The sequence below is a fragment of the Bombina bombina genome, chromosome 3, assembly GCF_027579735.1.
Source record: "Bombina bombina isolate aBomBom1 chromosome 3, aBomBom1.pri, whole genome shotgun sequence".
NCBI lineage: Eukaryota > Metazoa > Chordata > Amphibia > Anura > Bombinatoridae > Bombina > Bombina bombina.
Window position 1 is genome coordinate 1,099,271,493 of NC_069501.1, and position 17,103 is coordinate 1,099,288,595.

The following is a 17,103-nucleotide window of genomic DNA, read 5'->3' on the forward strand; positions in this document are numbered from 1 at the left end:
AAGTAACATTTCGGGCACTTTATGCTTATACCGGGGGTCTAGTAGCGTGGACACCCAGTACAGGTCGTTCTCCTTCAGCTTTTTTTATACGAGGGTCCCTCAACAGGCACGACAGAATGAAAGACCCCATTTGCACAAGGTTGGATGCCGAGCTAGTCATGTCCCGTTCCTCGTCCTCAGTGATGTCACTGAAGGTAACTTCTTCCCCCCAGCCATGTACAACACCACTGGTACCAGATAGGTGACAACGAGCACCCTGGGATGCCTGTTGTGGTTGGTCTTCCTCCTCCTCCTCCTCAAAGCCACATTCCTCCTCTGACTCCTCTTCCTCACAATCCTCTTCCAGCGTTGCCGCTGGTCCAGCAAGCGATGCTGATAAGGCAGTTTCTGGTGGTGATGGTGACCACAACTCTTCCTCTTCACGCTCATCTACAGCTTGATCCAGCACTCTTCGCAGGGCACGTTCCAGGAAGAAAACAAATGGTATGATATCGCTGATGGTGCCTTCGGTGCTACTGACTAGGTTTATCACCTCCTCAAAAGGATGCATGAGCCTACAGGCATTGCGCATGACCGCCCAGTAACGTGGCAAAAAAATTGCCAGCTCCACAGAGGCTGTCCTAACACCCCGGTCATACAAATACTCGTTAACGGCTTTTTCTTGTTGGAGCAGGCGGTCGAACAATAGGAGTGTTGAATTCCAACGTGTCGGGCTGTCGCAAATCAAGCGATTCACTGGGATGTTGTTCGGCTGCTGGATATCGGAAAAGTGCACCATGGCCGTGTAGGAACGCCTCAAATGGCCACACACCTTCCTGGCCTGCTTCAGGACGTCCTGTAAGCCTGGGTACTTATGCACAAAGCGTTGTACGATCAGATTACACACATGTGCCATGCACGGCACATGTGTCAACTTGCCCAATTTCAATGCCGCCACCAAATTACTTCTGTTGTCAGAAACCACTTTGCCGATCTCCACCTGTGCGTTCAGGGCGGACAGGAGTGCTGGTCCGGTGTGACTCTCTGCTTTAAGGCAAGTCAACCCCAAGATGGCGTGACACTGCCGTATCCGGGATGTGGAATAGTACCTGCGGAGCTGGGGGGGTGCCGTTGATGTGGAGCAAGAAGCAGCAGCAGCAGAAGAGGACTCAGCCGAGGAGGTTATGGAAGAGGATGGAGTAGGAGGAGTAGAGGAGGTGGCAGCAGGCCTGCCTGCAAGTTGTGGCGGTGTCACCAACTCCTCATCTGCAGAGCCACGCATTTCATGGTTGGCAGCCGTCAGCAGGTTTACCCAATGCGCAGTGTAGGTGATATACCTGCCCTGACCATGCTTTGCAGACCAGCTATCAGTGGTCAGATGGACCCTTGCCCCAATAATGTGTGCCAGACATGCCATTACTTCCTTTCGCACAATTGAGTACAGCTTGGGGATTGCCTTTTGTGAAAAGAAATTTCGGCTGGGTACCTTCCACTGCGGTGTCCCAATAGCTACAAATTTTTTGAACACCTCAGACTCCACCAGCTTGTATGGTAAAAGCTGGCGGGCTAAGAGTTCAGACAAGCCAGCTGTCAGACACCGGGCAGGGGGGTGACTTTGTGACATTGGCTTCTTACGCTCAAACATGTCCTTGACAGACACCTGACTGTGGGCAGATGAGCAGGAACTGCTCCGGAAGAGAGACGGAGTGGCGGATGGTTGGGAGGGGGCAAGGAGGACAGCAGTGGTTGACGTGGCTGAAGATGCTGGACCAGGAGGAGGATGGCGGCTTTAAGTTTGTGTGCTGCTTCTACTCATGTGTTGATCCCATAGGCGTTTGTGATGTGCGACCATGTGCCTTCGCAAAGCAGTTGTACCTAGGTGGGTGTTGGACTTCCCACGACTCAGTTTCTTTTGGCACAGGTTGTAAATGGCATCGCTGTTGTCAGAGGCAGACATACAAAAAAAATGCCACACTGCTGAGCTCTGCGATGACAGCATTCTGGTGGTGGCAACAGCATGCGTTGATTGGCGTGCTGTCTGGCTGACCCAGGGTGCCGATGCATGCTGTCTGACTGTGCCACTAGCTCCTTGCGACGACCTCCCCCTGCTTCCAACTCGTCTCCTCCTCTCTGTCTCCCCATCTGAACTTTCCCCCTGTTCTTCTTCTCTTCCAGCGGGCACCCACGTGACATCCACGGACGCATCGTCATCATCAACCGCTTCACTTGTATCTGACCAATCAACAAAGGAAGCAGCAGCGGGTACAACATCATCATCATCACACCATACGTCCATGTCTGTAATGCTGCCTGACTGAGACATATCACTGTTATCTACATCCTCTGTCAATGATGGTTGCGCATCGCTCATTTCTTCCAACTGATGTGTAAAAAACTCCTCTGACACATCAAGTGAAGCGGCTGTGGTGCTATTGTTGGTGGTGGCGGCAGGCGGGCGAGTGGTGGTAACTTGAGAGGTGCCCGAAGATAAGCTGGAGGAGGATGGTGCGTCAAGGTTCGGAGCGGAAGCTATAGAAGATTGGGTGTCCTGTGTTAAAAAGTCAACTATGTCCTCCTTAGAACTTTTCGAGTTCATGGGACGTGGCCTCTGAACACTGGGCATTATTCTACGGCCAAAGGGAATCACAGCACCACGACGGCACCTGCAGGGTGGCCTGCCTCTGCCTGTCATTTTTTTTTTTAAATGTACACTTACACTACTATTAAACAAGATATGAGTGGTAGCACTGGGCAAGTGGGCACAGTATACGCTGTGAGCCTGACACAAAAAAGCAGACTGATGTTTCACAGTCCAAAAAGTTTTTATTTTTTTAAATGTACACTTACACTACTATTAAACAAGATATGAGTGGTGGCACTGGGCAAGTGGGCACCGTATACGCTGTGAGCCTTGCACACACGCTGGCAGGCAGGCAATTAGATTACACTAGCAGACTGATGTTTCACAGTCAAAAAGTTTTTTTTTTTTTACAAAATTTACACTACTATTACTACAGATATGAGTGGTGGCACTAGTTGGCAAGTGGGCCTGGCACACACGCTGGCAGGCAGGCAACTGCTATTAGATTACACTAGCAGACTGATGTTTCACAGTCAAAAAATATTTTTTTTAAAAAGTTTACACTACTGTTACAACAGATATGAGTGGTGGCACTTAGCAAGTGGGCCTGGCACACACGCTGGTAGGCAGGAAACTGCTATTAGATTACACTAGCAGACTGATGTTTCACAGTCAAAAAAGTTTTTTTTAAAAATATTTACACTACTGTTACAACAGATGAGTGGTGGCACTTGTTGGCAAGTGGGCTTGGAACACACGCTGGCAGGCAGGCAACTGCAATTAGATTACACTAGCAGACTGATGCTTCACAGTAAAAAAGGTTTTTTTTTTTTAAATTTACAATACTGTTACAACAGATATGAGTGGTGGTGGCACTAGTTGGCAAGTGGGCCTGGCACACACGCTGGCAGGCAGGCAACTGCAATTAGATTACACTAGCAGACTGATGTTTCACAGTCAAAAACGTTTTTTTAAAAATTTTTTACAATACTGTTACAACAGATATGAGTGGTGGCACTTAGCAAGTGGGCCTGGCAGACACACTGGCAGGCAGGCAACTGCAATTAGATTACACTAGCAGACTGATGTTTCACAGTCAAAAAAGTTTTTTTTAAAAAATTTTTACAATACTGTTACAACAGATATGAGTGGTGGCACTAGTTGGCAAGTGGGCCTGGCACACATGCTGGCAGGCAGGCAGGCAACTGCTATTAGATTTACAGAAGCAGACTGATTTTTCACAGTCAAAATTACACAGGCAAAAAAAAAAAAAAAAAGGATGTTCTAGCCCTAAAAAGCAGAGATCAGACGAGTCCTTTAATTCTATAAAATCAGCAGCAGCTACACTATCCCTCCTCTCACTAAGAATGCAGGATCAGAATGAATCTAAAATGGCTGCTGCACAGGAGCTGGGAGGGTCTGGGAGGGAGTGTCTGCTGCTGATTGGCTGAAATGTGTCTGCAGACTGTGAGATACAGGGTCAACGTTTACTCAATGATGACGAATAAGGGGCGGATCGAACATCGCATATGTTCGCCCGCCGCAGCGAACGCAAACAAGCTATGTTCGCCGGGAAACTATTTGCAACATCACTAGTCACCTATAGTGAAGTCTAACACCTCACAAACCCAGGTTCACGCTGTCTATGATTTATTTATAACTATCCTTTCTGACTAGCCAGGCTCAGTCCATCCGTTCTGCAATCCACCAATAACACTATCTTCCCATAGTTCTGACTAGTCTGCAAATGTTGTCCCAATGTCTTTTTGCTCCGCTCAAGACCTACCTCTTTGCCTTTTTCCTCATACCTCTTTCCATTTCAGTCTACAAAACTTTCCTAGAACTACACATATTCTGTGGGATTCTCTGCTTCGCTCCACTAGACTTTCCTAAATTTGAGCTTTTTAGCTTTAACCCTTACACTACATAAACTAATCTAACTCTCTGATTTCTTAACTCAGAATTCTCTCATGCTTCATCTTTTTCATATTTGTCTTTTGAACATTTTTACCAGGTCAATATTCACCTAATGTTCCCAGTGCTGCAACATAAGTTGCTGCTGTACAAATTAATATATACATAGATATATGTAGTCTGCCTTGAGTTAGCAGAACTGCAACAGCACTCACAACGGTTTTATGATTTGGAACAAGCTTTTGTACGCAACTCTTAAATGCTTATATATACTAAGCATATTTTGAAGCAATGGTGCCACTTTCCCCTTTGCATAACCTCTCAAATTGTAAGTTTATCTAGCTCAGTGAGCATGAGCTTATTATCAGTTATTTGTAGAGCTTTTTTGTTATATTTAATTGATATCATCAATATACAATAAATGAAGTGCTGTTCATGTTATACAAAACAAGGAAGTAACATTCTTTTTGATAGAATCCTGGTCCAGCTCCCAGGACATGTGATTAGTGGGCATAGAAAACTCCTGTCCGGAGTATAAACAAGGTAAAGAAAGAAACTCCTCCCCGGAGTATAAACAGGGTAATGAAATTCCTCCCCGGAGTATAAACGGAGGTCAAAATACAGAGCTTAAGAATTGTCCCTGGTCCTAATAAAGAAAAGTGTTGACCAAATACCCAGGGAACAATTACTGAAATATAAGTGCACAAGGAACAAAAAGCCCAAATTTATAACTACGTACAATCTAGAGAGTATAATAAAATATGTAGAATCATCAAAGAGTATATAGTACAGAAAGGATGTGATTTCATTCCCAGGAAGGGAAAGACACTGGCTTCAGATATGAGAGCTAAAAAAAATAAATAAAAGGCTTCTATAAATGTAGAAGACCGATCTGCAAAATCCGAAATTTTGTATCAGAGGGGGGCAGGTTCATATCCAGTACAACTCAACAAAAAATCAACTTTTTTATCAACTGTGCTACAACACATGTTGTATACCTTAACTTGACAAATTTGCCAGATATAATATACAGGGAAAACTAAAAGACCCCTGAAAGAAAGGTTTTTGGAACACCTTAGATCCATAGAGGATGAGTCAGATACTCCAGTATCAAGACACTTTAAACAAATACATAACTCTGACACTTCTGCTCTTAAAGTACAAGGCATAGATCATGTAGTAAGATGGAAAAGGGGTGGAGACAGAGAGATGTTGCTAAATAAAAGAGGTTTTCTGGATGTTTACTTTACAAACAAGCAATCCTCAAGGATTGAATATGAGAAGGGACATTGATCTGTTTGAATTTACTTGGCTTTATTTACAATTCAGATGTACATTCTGATTATCCTTTACTATTAAAGGGACATTCCAGTCAAAATTTTAAGTACATAGATTTATTATATCTTTGAATAGAAACATACAGTATTTGCAATATACAAGTATTGGCAAAAATGCTTCTAGTAAAAGTTATCACTGTTTTGTCTCTGCACGTGAAGCATAGCTATATATTGTCACTGCACCCATATTTTAAACAATGCTGCTGTGTAGATCATCAGTGGGGCTTGTATCATGTAAGCAATTAACAAATTGAGTCATTACCAGAAGGTACAAGCACCTTAGGCTCTCTGAGCAAGTGCTGTGTTTAAAATGCTGGTGCTTGGTGCATACTTAAATACACATTTGAAACAGCTATAGCTTTGATTAGAAGCATTTTTGCTAATGCATGTATATTACAAAATTTCTTCTGTTCAATACCAAAATACACTCATTTGGTTTCCAATTTTGGCTGGAATATCCCTTTAACAAGCATAAATAACAAGACTGAATTAAGGTACTAAGAGCTTGTAAGCAGTGTGCTTAAAGGGACATAATACTCACAATCTCCTCAGCTCAGCAGAGAAAGTTCTGTGTAAAAAGTTATACTCAGCTGCTCCCAGCTGCAGGTAAAAATATAAAAAAAATAAGAAATGAACTGCAGCCAATCAGCATCAGCAGTGCTGAGGTCATGAACTCTTACTGTGATCTCATGAGATTTGACTTAACTCTCATGAGATTTCATAGTAAGCTTCCTTTACCCGATTGGTGAAATAATATGAGAGTGCACGAGGCTCATCCCTTCAGCTGTCCTAGGACATACATACCAAAATGCTGCTTAGAAATCCTTTACAATGGGAGGTGGCTACTGAGGAACTTTTTAGGTAAAATATCTTTCTTTTTTACATAGAGATGTTCAGGAGATATTTTCTAGTCCGCTTTTTACAGCTATGCTGCATCACTTTCAAGTGTTTAAACATTTGGGTATTTTGGCCCTTTAATACTAGCTGTCAAGTTAGGATTGCCTTTCCTTAATTTGTGTTTCAAATTACCTCATATGTCTTTTTAGAAGTTAAGTTATATGCAATATTCACTTTAAATATTGCTTCAAATTCACTTTAAATATGCTCTTGTCAAATATATTCTCTTTGTAGCAATAATGATGTAAATGAATGAAGTAGGCATTTAATATATAGGTAGTATGTTCTTGCAACAGATGATGAATTTATGTATGTCTCTTTAAACAGGACTATGGACGGCTTCACAGGTGAGCAGTGAACAAGTGTGCATGCGCACGAAACGCTTCTGAATGTGAACCTGTCCATTTCACCTGTTGATTTTTAGATGTGCTGACCGCTTTGATTTAAAGGGACACTGTACCCAAAAAATTTCTTTCGTTATTCAGATTGAGCATAAAATTTTAAGCAACTTTCTAATTTACTCCTATTATCAAATTTTCTTCATTCTCTTGGTATCTTTATTTGAAATGCAAGAATGTAAGTTTAGATGCCGGCCCATTTTTGGTGAACAACCTGGGTTGTCCTTGCTGATTGGTGGATAAATTCATCCACTAATAAAAAAGTGCTGTCCAGAGTACTGAAACCAAAAAAAGCTTAGATGCCTTCTTTTTCAAATAATGATAGCAAGAGAATGAAGAAAAATTGATAATAGGAGTAAATTAGAAAGTTGCTTAAAACTGCATGCTCTTTCTGAATTACAAAAGAAAAAATTTGGGTTCAGTGTCCCTTTAAGTACGGAAATAAAGCGTTTGGCTTTTTTCAGTGAGGTGTGGTTTGTATAACCTGCATAGCGCACTACTATTCCTGGATCTATGTTGACTTTTGATTTTGGTGTGAATAGCAGAAAATGCCTTGTAGCAGCCTGTGCACCGGATCTACCTGGGGGTTTGTCCCCGCCCACGCTCCATTGTGCCGTTTCATGGAGAAATTCTATACAGAGGAGACTGTGTGTGAGTGCTCCTATATACAGAGAATTCTGTTTTCCTTTTAAAGGATCAGTAAAGAGTAATTTTTTCAAATACATACAAAAGGCACTAATGAAAAAGTAAATTACAAGTTAACCTCAGATATATTTTTTAAAAATAACAGATTGACCTTATTTTATACAGATTAATGTATTCCTTCATTGAGTTCCGGCAGCTCCCAAGACGTCCAACCACTTTTGTAGGTATAACCACAACGTGATTTACATTTTCTGTAATCCAATCACATTGCAGACATTTTAATATGCAATGCAGATGTGAACTTGCTTGTACACACTTGCGTCTGCATTCCATTGCAGCTCCGGGCATGCAAGCTATAAAAAAGGACAGCACACTTGGCAGCTCTACATATTATTTTGAAGGTGCTTGATGCTGATATTGCTGTCAGAAAAACACTTTTTGTCACTTGCGCTGTAACCTGTCCTCAGCAAGAAATAGAGGGATCCTTTCAAGTGTCAATGTTAAAAAACACTAAAAAAAAAAAGGTTACCAATCAATAAAACAATCATAATGTTCATATTAATCAATTAATATTTATTAAACCAGGTATCAAATATTAATAGTTCAATCTTTCAATATTGCACATTCCATATCACTGTGTGGATAACGGATAGGTGAGACAGTCTCTCTCCAGATAGACAAGAAATCCTCATCACCATATCTTGAAGGGAGTAAGCGGATTCCAAACCAAGTGGCTAATAACAGCGTCCTACAGCTGACGAGAGGGTAGTCCTCCAGAGGAGCAGAGAAAGTAACGTCTGGTGGAAACACTTGCTTACTGGTGATAAGGATTTTTTGTCTTACTATTTGAAGCGAGACTGTCTCAACTATCCATTATCCACAGATGTACACTTGTCCTCCTGCATGCAGGCGCTTTTCTGCCTAGATGGGCACTGCTCCCCCACAGATGCACAGTCCTGGATTGCCGGTGACAACGTCACCGATTCCTATAGGGCATGCGTGGAGCCGGAAAGCTGCATATACGTATATGCAGTTTTCATTAGCCAATAGCACCCATGTGATCTGGGAGGACGAGGAAAGCCATAATAATTTTAAAACTATCATTCTCAGGGATTATAAAATGGATATTATACAGGTGCCTCTCTACAGTTTTAATTTTACATTGTGTACACATTTCTGTTAATATCCTGCAGTATTGACTGATTCTTTAAGGTGGTTTAGCACTGATTCAACTTAGTTACTATTGCAAAAAATAAACCTCCTATAATGATTGTTAATGCAAAACCGATAATCCACCTTTTACAAACATGTGACTGCTGAGAATTTTAGGGGGAGGGTGAAGTAAACAAAAGCTTGGATAAATTGCCTAAAAGTATTAACCCAAACCTCCCTGAGAGAAAGTAAAACAAGTACATTTTTTAGATGTATTTTACAGCAAAAGGTAGCAAAATAAATAATGAATGTATATTGCAATAATTTTTCACTTGCAATAATGAAACATTGTATGCATTGTTGAAATGTCAGTTTAATGGTCTAATAGCATAAACCGTTACAAAAATATTTGCCATCTCCAGAATAAAATGTTTTATTTTTAAATATAGGATGAAGTCACACCAGTACATTAGTAATATTTCTTTATAAGTGCAATTTGCTGAAACTGGGTTTCACAGCTGCCACACGTTCAAGCCTTGACTGAACCTGTAAAACAAAAAAGCCTGATCTATTACAGAGGAAAAACAAAAAGCGTTAACAAATGATCAATAGTTCGGCACCCTTCCGCCTTATATACTGTATGAAATAACGTATATGAAATGCAGCCCCTGGAAACAAATAAATAATCTCTTCAAATAATACCATGAGAACTAAGCAAATTTGATAAGTAAATTGGAATTTATTTATTTTTAAACTGCATGCTCTGTCTGAATCACAAAAGAAAATGTTGGGTTTCATATCCCTTCAAGAATTTTGAGTTCAAAATGAAGGTAAACTTTGGTGAATGAAAGCCCGTTTTTTAAAAATACTATTAAAAACAGGGGCACTTTCATTCATCAAAGTTTAGAAAGCAGCCGTTTTGATTAAAAACTTACCTTTTTTTCTTTTCACAGCCAGAGCAGCTTCCCCTCCTGGAAATCCTCTCTTCACACGTCATCAATGACTAATCCAGCTTCCTCCAATCACAGCATGGCCTCAGGCAATGACTACCCTGGGGGGAAAGCCGTGATTGGAGGAAGCCAGATCAGTCCTTGCTGACGTGTGAAGAGAGGATCTCCAGGAGTGGGAAGCTGCTCTGGCTGTGAAAAGAAAAAAAGGTAAGTTTTTAATCAAAACGGCTGCTTTGTAAACTTTGATGAATGAAAGTGCCCGTTTTTAATAGTATTTTTAAAAAACAGGCTTTCAGTCATCAAAGTTAATGTTCTTTCAAGGTTTTATGAACATCTTTTTTTTTTAAAAACTTCTGCACAAGCCATGCAACCTTTTTCCAACTGCTGTAAAAAACATGTTGCAGGAGCCAATGATAATGTCCCTTCTAAAATGTTCAGATATTTGCTATTCAATGAAAGTCTGATTCATTTCCTCTCTCATTCAATTTACTACATGCATCTCCAATGCTTTAAAGTGATCGTAAAGAATTCATTTTCTAAATGAGGCTGTCATCTATGTAAACAAATGAGTAAGAACACTATATATTTAAAGGGAAATGAAACCCTTTGTGATTCAGTTGAAGAGATATCTAGGTAGGTAGCATGCACATGTCTGGAGAACAACATTACAGGAAATAGTGCTGCCATCTAGTGCTCTTGCTAATGTATAACATTGTTGTAAAACTGCTGCCATCTAGTGCTCTTGCAAATGTATAACATTGTTGTAAAACTGCTGCCATCTAGTGCTCTTGCTAATGTATAACATTGTTGTAAAACTGCTGCCATCTAGTGCTCTTGCTAATGTATAACATTGTTGTAAAACTGCTGCCATATAGTATTGCAGACACGTGCACACTCCTCAACTTACTCTCCTGCTTTTCATTAAAGGATAACAAGAAAATAAAGAAAATTTTGATAATAAAAGTAAACTGAAAGTTGTTTAAAATTGTATGTACTATCTGAACCTTGAAGGAAACATTTGGGTTTTATGTCCCTTTAAAGGGACAGTCAACATCAAAATTGTTATTGTTTAAAAAGATATATAATGCCTTTACTACCCATTCCCCAGCTTTGCACAACTGACATTGTTATATTAATATGCTTTATAACATTTAAACCTATAAATTCCTGCCTGTTTCTAAGCCACTACAGACGGTCTCCTATCACATGCTTTTTTATTTGCTTTTCACAACAAAAGACTGCAAGTTCATGTGGGCCATATAGATAACATTGTGCTCGCACCCGTGAAGTTGTGCACAACACAGCACTAATTGGCTAAAATGCAAGTCAATAGATAATAAATAAAAAGTAATGTGATCAGGGGGCTGTCAGAAGATGCTTAGGTACAAGGTAATCACAGAGGTAAAAAGTATATTAATATAACTATGTTGGCTGTGTAAAACTGGGGAATGGGCAATAAAAAGGATTATCTATCTTTTTAAACAATAAAAATGTTGGAGTTGACTGTCCCTTTAACTTTGGCAATGCAGCACAATAAAATATATGCAAAAAATATATCATAATGCTTGTAATCTCGAGAAAAGCTAACATTAATTGAAAAAGAATCCTTCTGGAGACTCATTCTACCTCAAACCCCTTCCTAATTCTTGTTGTAGTGTGATGTATAGAGCAGTACCACCCATTCTATACCTGGGAATGAATGTGCACACCCAGCCCCTGCTAAACAGGAAGTGTAAATGAGCACAAGCCAAAAAAAAATTACTATAATTTATTAAATGAAAAAAAAAAAAAAGCTTTGCAGATCAATTTAAATAAAAAACTAAACAAAACTTGTTTAACGGTGAATTACGAATAAGTGAAATGTTCATTTGACTATGTTAACCTTTACCATCACTTTAATTACCACATTAAGATTGATATGCCCCTAAAAATGATTCATTACTATATTCCAAATATTTGTCTTTTTTTTTTTTAAATCAAAGTTTTTTTATTTAAGGTATTTAGCAGAACAAGATATATGTCAGTACAATAGGTGCGCCATCTCTATAACAAAAAAAAAAAAAAAAAAGAAAGACAAAAACAATCTTCTATATACAATACACTTCAGAAATAGTTCACCTGAATTCCAAGGCAACATCTCAGACAGTATATGAACTTGTATTATATATCATAACATGTATGAGTACTACAATAGCCATTACTAATGCAAGAATGGTACACCAATTTGATACCTTAAAGTTTTTGTATATTTTCAGAATTACTGATGTACCTCTTTACATGAATAAACTGCCTATTAGGAGGATAATTTATACTGGAATATTTAGAATAATGGCATATAATATGAGAGGTACAGTACTTTATTATCATGTAATAAACTGCCTATTAGAAAGATAATTTAACCTGGAATGCTTAGAATAATGGCATAGAAATAGGGGAGGAACAATCCTTTAATATCATATAACTATGATAAGGGCTTATAGGCTGTGTAGGAGCAAGTCTAGCTCAGATGTATGCTTCCACATTACAAAATAGATATAAGAAAGCGCCTTCATTATGGTATAATTCCAATAGCTGCAGATAAGACATATGGCTTTATACAATGAGGCATTGTGATTTAATATATGTAGAGCAGTAAGAAGCTGTATAGCATATGGTAGTGCAGGCAAGTGAACAAATAAACCTCTAATATGACTCCGGGGTCTCATGAGAAATATATAGTAAATATAACCAGTGTGAAGGAGATTAGCTTACATGACTGAAGGGACTGAAATAATTAAGATATTATCCGGTAGTAACTAACGTGTGTTGAAAAGACAGTATTAGCTATTGGCCATATAAGAGTCTGGATGTATTCGCAAAGGGTATAAGTAATGGACTTAACTTGTAGTTAATGCTTGTAGAACCCAACATCAACATTATGATTAACGTTAAATCTAACTGTAACACAAATTTACCACAATATTAAATAAATCCTAGACATGTCGCTGAACCCCAATAACAGTGGTAAGTCCAGAATAGTTCAAAGGCCAACAGCTTTGTAGTCCCCTTGCTCTAAGGTCGGATCTATTCAGCCTACACCTCTCTTGGGCAGTGGTTCCGTTGTGATAGAATATCGGAAGAAAAGTTCCAACCCCACACGAGGAGTCTCAATGCCCGGGGCACACCGCTCACATAGTGCTCGAGGTCTTGTTACCTGCAGATGGGTATGTAGTCTGGGATTCGTGAAAGGTACCGACCTGCGATACAATCCATGGTTCCAAGCCCCTCTTTGTGTGAGCCGTTGATCTGGGTTGTACATAGCTCCGCCCGTAGGCTTCCACTCGCGTACCCGGAGGCCGGCCGCGCCATCACGGGTTTCAACCACACCAGGCACCGCACATGGGTCATCAATGTAAGTGGAAGCTTCACGTCCCAGTACAGAGCTGTAAGTTATAATCTCCTCCTGAACGGGAGTATGTCCCCGGGTCAATGTTTCCACGGCTGTCGGTCTTAGATCCGCAAAAGAGTTGTAGTTCACTTTGGCAATTGGTGTAGCTGTGAATAGATCCTTATGTACACCGGCTCCACATTTAGATATGTAACCATATTTCTCTTCTCTCAACAAGCGTATTGTGTGCGTGAGGTCTTCAAAATTATGGCAGATCTGGAAATCCAGATCTTGCAAAAGAGCCTGTATCTGCAAATACATATCTTCCTCCATGTGAGAATAGATAAATTAGCAAGTTGATAGCGTCCCCTCCACAAGCTTTACGTAGCAGATGAACACTGCTTTACCCGGTTAAACCTGGAACCGGGGGGGGATAGATGTTATCGTGAGGTAGGCCGCAGCTCTCCAGCTTGGTTAACTCAGCTTCTACTCAATCCTTTTTCATGAAAATTGTGTCTTTTGATGCAGCAGTGATTCCCAACCAAATAATCCAATATACAAAATCTAAGTCTATGTGTACGGTTAGGGAAAAACCTCCAAGTATTCAGAGAGAGATCGGAGCTAAAAAATTATGCATCTTATCTTGGCCTCGGCTTAGTCACGCCCCCAATATTTGTCTTTTTAAACTAATTTACAATTTGTATAATAATTTACCAAAGTAAATGACCCTTTCAGTAACTTGCATTCTTGTAACAGACATAATCATAAAAGGTCGACCACTAAGCCTTTGCCAGCATAACAGTATTGTTTTCTATGGCAACCAAAGGCTTTAAATTATTAAAAAAACACCCTTTTGGTTATATAGACATAACTTACCTGATTAAAACTTGTATTTAATTTTTTTAGGACTACATTGTGTTCTTGTGCTTGTTTTTGATGCTCAGCCAAAATAGCTGCTTCATTTGTTACTTTCTCTGCAAAGAAAACAAACAGTTTGTTGGTGTGTTCATGCTAGTGTCTTTGGGGTAAGTACAGTTATCTAAAAATATGTTCCAAAACAATGAGTTCCTAGTTATTGTAAAATAAAAGGCCATATCTCATTTATTTGGCACTTATGAAAGAATCTTTATGCAAGATTGTGTAATGCTTAAAATATTCTCTTAAAGAGAATTTAAATTTTGATGCTAAAGTGCCCAGTTTTTAAAAATTCGATTAAAAACAGGGGCACTTTAATTCATAAATTTACATTTCACTACCTTTTAATCTTGACAGCAGCTCCAGCTTCCTCCGGTCGTCGCAAGCCATTTCTGATGTCAGAAATGATGGATAGGTCATCCTCCAATCACGGCTCCCCCCCCCCCAGGGGAATCAGTGTCTGATTCAATGCCGTGATTGGCGGAAGCTGGATTCCTCATTTTAGACCCAGGAAGAGGCTTTGCGACAGGTGGAGGAAGCTGGAGCTGCTGTCAAGATTAAAGGTAAGTTTTTATTTCACAACACGAGTGAAACGTAAATTTTGATGAATTAAAGTGCCCCTGTTTTTAATCAAATTTTTAAAAACCGGGCATGCCCGGTATTAAAAAATAATCTTAAAAACAGGGGAACTTTAATTGATTAAACTTTACAATGAAGCGTCTTTTTTATACAGAACAGTGATCCTCTGCTCGCATCTCCTGCTATAGTTAGCATAACAATGACAAATCCAGCTTCCTCCAACCGTTGCGTGCTTCACGAGCTTGACGCCAAAGGGGCCATGCAACGATCGGAGGAAGCTGGATTTAACATTGATATGCTAACTACAGTAATGGAAGCAGGCGGAGCATCACCAGTCTGTTTCCCATAAACCAAAAGGCAAGTATTTTTAAAAAAGATGCTTCATTGTAAAGTTTAATGGATTAAAGTGCCCCTGTTTTTAAAATTATTTTTGAATACCGGGCATTTATTCATTACACTTTACAATCACTTTAAACTTTGCCATGACATTTCATAAAAATTGAATAAACTATTTAAAAAAATATTTTTGTTTTTAAACACTGCAAAGGGGTTTAAATACAAAGTCAAAGTTGTGTTCCTGTGCCATTTCAGTTAAGGATACAGCTGGAGAGCAAATGAGAAGCAGACACACAAACATGTATGCTCTAAACACTGGCACATGAGGGCAATGAGGGTTTTCCAGGATTGCAACCTTGACTGTGTATCCTTTTGAAAGCGTTAAATAAATTGTAAACGTAGGAAATTGGTTTAAAACCAATAAAATATAATTTATTTTTACTGGCTTCTAAATTTTCTTTCATGATTCAGACAGAACATGTGATTTTAAACAACTTTCCAATTTGCTTCTAATATATCAATTGCTGGGGAGTAGTGATGTCGCAAATAGTTCCCGGCGAACATAGCATGTTCGCGTTCGCCGCGGCAGGCGAACATATGCGATGTTCGATCCGCCCCCTATTCTTTATCATTGAGTAAACTTTGACCCTCTACCTCACAGTCAGAAGACACATTACAGCCAATCAGCAGCAGACCCTCCCTCCCAGACCCTCCCACCTCCCAGTGGCATTTAGCAGCCTTCTAATTACCAAAAAGCAACGCCAAAGCCATATAAGTCTGCTATAATGGCATGTCTGGCACACAGTGTTGGGGCAAGGGTCCATCTGACCACTGATACCTAGTCTGCAAAGCATGGTCACAGGGCAGGTATATCACCTACACTGCGCACTGTGAAGCGGCGTAACCCTTACACTACCTGATCGATACAACATCATACCTGATGTTTTAAAGCACGTTATTCCAAACAATTTAGGAATGTTAGGTGATTTATGCCCTTTATGGATTAAAACCAGACTCTGCATCAACTATGTAATTTTCCATGGGAGTTTTGCCATGGATCCCCCTCCGGCATGCCACAGTCCAGGTGTTAGTCCCCTTGAAACAACTTTTCCATCACTATTGTGGCCAGAAAGAGTCCCTGTGGGTTTTAAAATTCGCCTGCCTATTGAAGTCTATGGCGGTTCGCCCGGTTCGCGAACTTTTGCGGAACTTCGCGTTCGCCGTTCGCGAACCCAAATTTTTAGGTTCGCAACATCACTACTGGGGAGTAGCAATGCATTACTGGGAGTTAGCTGCTGATTGGTGGCTGCACAAAAATGCCTTTTTTCATTGGTTCACCAGAGGTCTTGTGTTAGCTCCCAAATAGTGCAAAGCTGGTCCTTCAAAAAAGAATACCAAGAAAATGAAGCAAATTGGATAAAATAAGTAATTTGGGAAATTTAAAATCACATGCTCTATTCGAATCATGAAAAATAAGAAAAAAGGTTGGGTTTCATTACCCTTTAACTCATTGGTAATACGTTTCTTATATACTGCCTTGTGGTTGTGGGATTTACAAATTATCAACACTGAGTTTTATTACTAGTATTCGTTTTTTTCTGCAACATTTAATATAATAAAGTCGATAACAAATATTGTAGATAAATGTTTTATTATCTATTATTAAATATTAAAATATACATTATTTAATTTTCCTCTCCCAGCCTTTTTAGTTATGGGAATGTTTGACAAGCAATTCAGCTGGAATCAAACTAACCGTATGTTTGAAATTCAGAAATATTTAATCGAGGTAATCTAGAAACAGAATACAACAGTATGTGCGAGTAATGCAATATACGGCTTCTGCACTGCAATAAGAAGCATCGTACCTAGGGCGGCTGCCATCCCACTATACACAGCACCGAGGTCGGTCTCCATTTCATAGAACCCGCTCGCTCATCAAGCAGTGACGTTTACACAACTTAACCCACTAATGTTTAACAGGCCCATTTATCAAGCTCCGTATGGAGCTTGAAGGGCCGTGTTTCTGGCGAGTCTTCAGACTCGCCAGAAA

General features: G+C 39.8%; 1 long non-coding RNA gene across 1 annotated transcript; it reads right to left on the minus strand.

Moving 5' to 3' along the window:
* Positions 1 to 9,251: 9,251 nt before the first annotated feature.
* Positions 9,252 to 17,028, minus strand: LOC128652093 (uncharacterized). The gene is made up of 3 exons (XR_008401264.1): positions 16,919 to 17,028; positions 14,097 to 14,194; positions 9,252 to 9,449 (listed from the first exon to the last, which is right to left on the minus strand). It is a non-coding gene; the product is annotated as an uncharacterized LOC128652093 (long non-coding RNA).
* Between the last annotated feature and the right edge of the window lie 75 nt (positions 17,029 to 17,103).